General features: G+C 35.8%; 1 pseudogene; it reads right to left on the bottom strand.

The window, feature by feature from the left end:
* Nucleotides 1-4,898: 4,898 nt before the first annotated feature.
* LOC113507752 lies at nt 4,899-7,863 on the bottom strand (annotated as a pseudogene).
* Nucleotides 7,864-7,981: the final 118 nt, after the last annotated feature.

Here is a 7,981-nt window from a genome sequence, read left to right as displayed (position 1 = left end):
TCACAATATGGTTTTATGCATCTCTTTCTTATTTACAAAGCTGTGACGTCACTGGTTTGGGTTGCCTTTTATGTTTATGTTGGGCAGACGATGCTTTATGTATATTTTTTCTGAGGTGATAATGGACTTATAATGAATGCTGTGTTAACATAACAGTGGATTCTGAACGCAAGAAAACTATGGTTCTAAGTAAACAGTAGATTGCAGAATAATAGTGGCAGAACGTTAGTTAAGCCGACTGCTTCAAGAGTTAGAGTTAGACGCATTATAATCCTTTACTAAAAGTCGCCGCAAACGCGTATATTTCCTTAAACCCCTCAATACTTCCAGTAATTAACGACTCGATGTTCTCTTTGAGTGAAATGAGTTTAGCACCTATTTGCTCAACTATACGTTTAGTTACGTAAAGTTTCACGCTGTAACGGTGAATGTTCAATACTCATCTGGTCACATAAAACAATCAAATAACGCCATATTTCTCCAGCAGATAATTTACGTTAGCATCGTCTGCTTAGCGTCTTACTATCTGTAAAAGTGATAACTTGCAATTTTTGGGCATAGACAGGTTTTATTAAGAATTTAAGGCTGTAATAATGACACTCTAATCGATATCGTTTTGACATTGAATATTGTTTAACTATTGTGGTCTATCGGCGCGGCAGCGAAGTTGCTCAGTGAAATTCACCCCGTGAGGTCCTTATTTGTCTCTGTTCGAGCTGTCACTGGCAATGATCGAAAAGTAGATTTCATAATTAATCAGTGCACGGAGTTTTAGCATTGGATTTCAATACTTATCAAAATATTTACACAAAACCAAAATTAGCAAGTTATCACAATACGTCACATATAAAATTTTCGTATCCATTTTCTAATAAATGCAAAAGGATACGAAAATTTTGTCTTAATAATATTAATAAACTTTAATTTATCTTTAGTCGCATCTGAAAGAAGGCAAAATTTAAAATCTATACCTTTCTAAACTTGTAATCCCTGCTTACTCCTTGGGAACTTACAAGCATGATATACCACAAATTAACAAAAAAATGGTGTTTAAATCCTGTATTTAAAAAACTGTTTAATCCTAAACCAGGCGCCATTACTCTAAACTGAAAATAATAACCATTTGTAATATAATACTCGTGTTACTTCCACCTAACATTCCTTTTAGCCTTATTTTAATAATAATTAACCATTTCCTTGCCCCGTTAGTCTTTTGGCGGGGCAGGGAAGTTGTTAACGTTTTGGATTTAATTTCGTAATTTTATTAGCGCTTGACTGATTCTAACAATAAACTTTTTTATACATAAGTCAAGTAACGTTAATAAAAAGCTTTTTAATTTAATTGTAATAAAAAATTAATCTTAATAATACTATTTATTGATAAATATTAAGATCAAATGTTTGGGATGGTTTAAGTCAACTAATGGTTACCTAACTATTTTATTAATGTTATGCAAACAAAATACATGCATGTTAATTTAATTCAATTCCAATCTTACCCTAATCGTTGTCGTAACTTTTCATTTAACAGAATGCACTGCTATTTATTCCTGCCTTATCATAGCAGCCTGTCATGTTTATCTTTTTTAGAGTTCCTTAAATAAAAAAGGAACTTTAATAAGAAACTCATAACTGATATAAACTATTTCACTTTTCAATATCTGAGTGCTATTTCTTTTGCTAAACATTTTTATAGATGCTCAAGGATTTCTGCAAAGCCTAAATGATAACTCAATAAACGGCTTGCTGAAATCTTTGTTGTCCATTCACTAGATTTTTTCAAGACTGAGTTCATAACGTTATTGGAAAATACAGTTTCTTGTATCCACTTATCTCAATTATATTTGATATTTTGATGCTTTTTAGTTGTCAAGGACTTATCAGCTGCAGCAGTATTGAATACTAATCTTAATTTTGTATATGTACAGGAGGGATTAAGAACACGTCGTGTGGGTGGTTCGCTCTCACTCTCTGAAGACGAAGTGGACTCTGAGGCGGAGGTTTACGACCCTCTGAATAAACGCGGCGGAGCCAGGTGAGACCCCACACTGCACGACCTGTGCAAAGCGTTGTACCAGTACGGTCACGCCCAACGTACTGGGCCAAGTGTCGACCCCAGAGGAATCCCACGATATAAAACCGCTGTAGACGGTGATACGACAGTTGGTTCATGTCTATTGCTAGACATAGGCCTACAATGTGAGTTAAGTGTGCGTTCCTAACTGTCAGGTGATATAGTGGCATATTAGAGACACTAGTGTTGTGCTCGTTGATTCAAACGTCTTTTGTAACGTGATGTCATCAGAACATTGTTTATAAAGATGGATTGTTAGTTTAACGCTGCAATTTTATACTTCAGTGGTGTAAAGTATTTCGAGAAAAAGTGATAGTTACTGTTTAACAGTTGGTACTATTGTGTGCGTTGAATATGTGACTTGCTTTGAATCCAGTGTTTGACTGTAGCTAGGTAAACAGTGTGGATTCCAATCAATACTATTGATTGTTCGGAGTGATGTATGTAGGAGTGAATTACTGCATGATGCAGTTACAGTGAGATTTTACTTAAATATTGAACGGAACGGTTATTGAAATTATACTTGTAAATATTGGGAAATGTTCCGCAGTATAATATAGGATTCGCAATTGTAGGCCAAATAAAATTTAATTTTGTAAAGATAACGATACAATTCATTCATTTTTCACCATTAATACACAAATCCTAAGATATTATGACTTTGCTTAAATACAGCAATAAAAAAAAGTCATACTAGTCCAATCAAAATTTGTATTAATAGCGAAATACAGAAGCATCAATTTTTATAATTCGCTGATGTTTCATGCTGTCTAGTCACTTTAAAGCAGCCATACTTAATCTACAGCATTTGTCTTGGGCCCATCTGTACTAACGAATTTATTGTAAACCATTTTAAATTTCGTGCTACAATTCCATAAAAATGATTTTCTAGTGACCCTTATGAGCGAATGTTTGAGTATGGCTTCTTTAAACCTTAGTATAGACACAGATAAACCTTAAAGAACGTGATAAAGTTGTGTTCTTGTATTCACCATGACTGCTTCTCCTTGCAATGCAATTAGTTGTAGTTGTAGATAGCACATGCACAATAATATAAAAGACATACCTTATTATGAGGTAACTGTTTCAGTATTCCAATAAAAAAAATATCAAGTAATTAAATTTGTAAATATCATAATTTGTCACCAAATAAAATATTTCATATTAAAATAAATGCTAAAGGTATATAGTTAGTGCAGCTATAGCAAAATTTGAGGCTCCTATTTCAGATGTGATAGTCGATTTTGCTTATTACCGTTTTTTTAAAACCTACCTATTTATGGATCTGGCTACTAGATCCCTACTCCCTACTAATATTATAAATGCGAAAGTAACTCTGTCTGTCTGTCTGTTACGCTTTCAAGTCTAAACCACTGAACTGATTTTAATGAAATTTGGTACAGAGATAGAGTTGACCTTGAGAAAGAACATAGGATAGTGTTTATCCCGGACTTTTGAAGAGTTCTCTTGGAAACGCGATATAACCGACCTCGAAAAGCTAGTATAGAATAAAATTATAACACTTTTGTTAAAAAGAAATCTTGTCATAATCATAGTAGCCAGGAACTGCGATAGATAGAACTTTGAAATAAGGTAAGGCTGTATATCCAACACCATAGATGAATGTAACCATAGATTTAGCCACGCATTTTAGAATTGCCTTTACCATAGTCGTATCTTTAGGGTTTTCATATTTACAGATATAGCAATGTAAAAACATACATACTCATTTCTATGCAACAAATGTCGTCTAAGATCTTCCAGTTTTAACAATATAGTGAAATATATCTATTATTGTTTGTATTATCATGCTATGAATACTTACTGTATTAATTTCTTCCATATTTTTATGAAGGTTCTGTCCTAGGTATCAACAACATCAATGCAATAGACTTTACAACGTGTCTTGGTAACGCCCAATCAGATTTTAAATATATTTCTTTACGTGGTATAAAACAAATTTCTTCAAGCAAGGAATAACGAAAAGTTATTCCGAAAGTAAGTGAACCTCTCATAAAACTTTTGATCTACTCAGTTTTGCGTGGAAACCCAATTTTTGCTAATATATTTATTTTGGTAAAGATAATTTCTGATTTGATTCAGCTATGGGAGCCAATTGTCATAGATGTTTCGTTAAAGAAAATTCTTTATTTCCATGTAGAGAAATATATTTCAATGTGACTGGGATCTGGTTAAGTAATTTGTATTTTATACTTATAATAATAAAATACTCATTTATGTAAGTTTTCATTTTGAAGACTAATTGCACAAATTGTAGTGTTCACTATAATAATGTTGGTTGTTTATAGTTAACCTAAGTTCAACCAAAAAAATACCTTATTTGAAATAGATAATATCCATTTTTGTATGAAAATGCTTTCATTGCTCTGTGCAAAATATTTATTTGTTTACTGTAATATTCTGATATTGCAACGGAGGCCTTTTTTAGTATCTCGGTAAAGCCAAAAATAATTTAAAAGACAAGGAAAACTAGTAAGAGTTAGAACAGTTTCTATATTTTATTTGGTTGTTTTAAACGAACAAATATTTGTATAAATAACCTAAAACTTGTTTTCAGTCTTTTTTTACTTGGAAATAATTGCCGTGATTTTATTTATTTCGTATTATTTTCGTGTAAAATAATTTTAAAATGCTTTTTATACTTACTTTGTTTTACATTGCCCTGCATATGCACATGTATCTTATAACGTGTTACTGTTCCGGTAGCATAGACACTGTAGATATTAAAAAATATTTAGTCTATGGACTGAATCTAGCTTTAAGATTGCCTCGAGGCACAAAACGTGTTTAATGAAACCAAATGTCTAGCTCAAATATTGTAATTCGTATAATTTTATTCAATAAATGCTTATAAGTAAGTAATTGAGTTTTAAATATTATTTAAATACCCTAAATACTCACCCTCATGATTGTATTTATTGACAGTCCGCGTCGAAGAAATAAACGAATATACAAAAATATAAATAAGTGTTAGTCACGTATTAGTAACTTTTATGAGATAATATTTTCATTTTTTATTATAATAAGTTTTGTGAAGTCAACTCATAAATTTTTAGATGAAACAGTTTACTCACGCTTGCTTATTGGGATGATGGACGCGGTTGCGAAACCGTAAGTTGAACTGGCTGACAGTTCGACTCGTGACTCCGCCGCCGCGTCAGCTCATAATTGTGGTTGGGCCCAAAACTGGTCGGGCAATCCCGATAAAACCGCGTGAGTAAACTGCTATCTCAAATATTTCTAACTAATCATTTTAAAGGCCTAACCTTGCGTTTAACAAAGCCAGCACTATGTTTATGGATGTGTAAGACTTTACCGGTTTTTGTGCGGTTGCTACCCTTACGAATTCAGCCAAGGGTAGAATCCCCACAAACTAAAATAAAGTTGCTGGCTTTGATAAATGCAAGGTCAATGTATATTTTTAAAGGACGAAAAACCACCTTCTGTCAATGCAGGTATGGTTCAAAGTTGATAAGCATTATCAGGTGAGCCTTGACTTCCTGTACTCTCCTAACATAGCTGGTCACGTTCACAGCATGGATGCTGTCTCCGTAATCACTCTTGATAGTCTCCACATTTTCTATGCACATCGTCCTGTAGTTGTGACCAGTCTCCAGCCCGAAGGTCGTGGTCTCCGACGTGCCGTCCCACTGCTCGTGGGTCCTGATCTTGATACTTTTAATTTTCTTCTCCCAGTGTTTCTTTATGTGCGCCCTGATGTCCGGACTGTCGCACAGGTTGATAAGAACCTGCAAGGATCTTAGTTGCAGCACCGGCATGTTATGCGACACGCACAGAGTCACCAAACGCTTCGTCAAATCAAACGAAAATTCCTTTGCCCTCCATTTTCCCCTTGTTGTTAACGTCGTGTAGCCCATCAGACCTACGGCAGCGATCAGCACCTCTATGTCCGGAGACACGAGGTAATTCCTCAAGTAGTGCGTCAGATCATGCTGGTCAGCCAGCTTCTTGCCGACACTGTGTTTCAAAAGCTGCATCATACAATCCATAGCAGCGGCTACGATTCTAGTTTCCTGTTGTTTCATCAGTTTCTTCATCACTTGAAACGCGTTCGCTTTTAGAGCTGGAACCGGATCCCATTCGGACAAATTTTTCAGGGAATTCAAATGGAATATTACGATTGCCATGTGATCATCCTTGATCATTTTTAGAAGACTTACGATAATTTTGTCATTTTTCATGATGATTTCGCAGGAGCACCTGTCTCTGGTCAGTGTTTTGAGACAGAGCGCTGCAGCGTATCGGATCTCCTTGCGGTCTCGCATGATTAAGTAGATGAGGTGGTCGATGACGACGGGCCGGGACATGATGCGCTGCCGGCCCTGGTGGTAGTTGCAGAGGTGCGTGAGGATGTAGGCCACCTTCTCCCGGACGATGGGGTCGCGGTCTTGCATCAGGTCTATCAGTCTATACACTATGTTCAAGTTTATTAAGAATATTGCATTCTCAGATATTTGGACCTGGAAGGTAACTTTACTTTAATATTATTGTTTAACAAGATAAGGTATACTAAACTATTTGTCTTTTTACTATTTGCATATCTACTTCTTGTTACAACGTTTAAATAATAGAAAACCGGTCAAGTGTTACTTGAATCCGCGACAATGAGGGGTAAATATACAAAAACGGTCACCCATCAAATTTATATTTGTGTAAATCTCGCCATCAAGTCGACAGACGGATAGACAGCCAGCGGAGTCTTAGTAATAGAATTTCGATTTACCATTTGGGAACGGAACTAAAAACAAAATGCAAAATCACAAATACCTGATCCAATATAGAATGTATAGCCTGCAGCTGTACTAAACTGTCTTCAGAGTTTAGTTCCCTGTTGATGAGCCTTAGCCGCGGCGGCCGAAGCCAAGGTGTGCCCTCGTGATGTCCACCCACGGGGCAAACATCGACGGCTGCATTGACTCCAACCGTTGGGCTGGGGGTATCTCTTAAAGAAAGACGAGGATTTACCTATTAATAATGATAAATAAAACGCTCAAGTGTGACTCGGACTCGTAACGCTCAGGTTCGGCACAAATAAATGAAAGAACACAAATTAGCAAGAACCTCATTTTTTTGAAGTCGCTTAGTAAAAATTGGTCACCAATCAAATTGATGACCCTGCAACCTGGTTGCTTATATGCTTATTTTCATTATTTGTTGTCATGGCGGCTTGGCGGCAACAGAAACGTATCATCTATGTCAATTGTCTAGTTATCACGGATTATGAGAAACAGCCCGGCGACAGACGGATCGAAGGGTAGTGGAGCCTAGGTCATGAGGCTCCGATTCTACTGTTTCGATCATCAGGTACATGCCCTTGTATTTATTTAGGTAAGTGGTGCTTCGCAGTTTCACTCGTAGACTCGCATATTAATTTGGTCGACCCGTTTCAGCATGAACAGAGGGTCTCCCACCTCATCTTGAATTAATATTATTGCGGGTTTTGAAGAGATAAGTCTGCTATCGGAGTTTGTTTGAATCTTTGAGAGTAGGTACTTACCATCATGAGGGTCAAACTGCTTCTTCCTCATAGCCCTCCGGACCGCTTTGTTGATGACCCTAGGGTTCATCGCGATGGTCAATTGGAGATACGAGTTTTTATTTGGACAAAACATGATTCTGCTTGTAAATGTAACCAAAAATCTTGATTATAACACCACAAACTCCTACGATAAATATTACAAAATAATTGACGATTTTGATTGACGTTTTGTCACATTACAAAAATTTTGAAGTTTTTTTTGTGTCTCTGGGTTGATTTTTGTTGGGTAAAGAGGCGAGGTTTCTTATCAAGTTTTGTAGTCTTTGTATATTCGGTTTGTGCAGCAATTGCATTGTATACATGTGTTTTGTTCTTATTTATCTACC

The sequence above is a fragment of the Trichoplusia ni genome, unplaced genomic scaffold (assembly GCF_003590095.1).
Source record: "Trichoplusia ni isolate ovarian cell line Hi5 unplaced genomic scaffold, tn1 tig00003132, whole genome shotgun sequence".
NCBI classification, from domain to species: Eukaryota; Metazoa; Arthropoda; class Insecta; order Lepidoptera; family Noctuidae; genus Trichoplusia; species Trichoplusia ni.
This window is presented reverse-complemented; position numbering and strand designations above follow the sequence as displayed.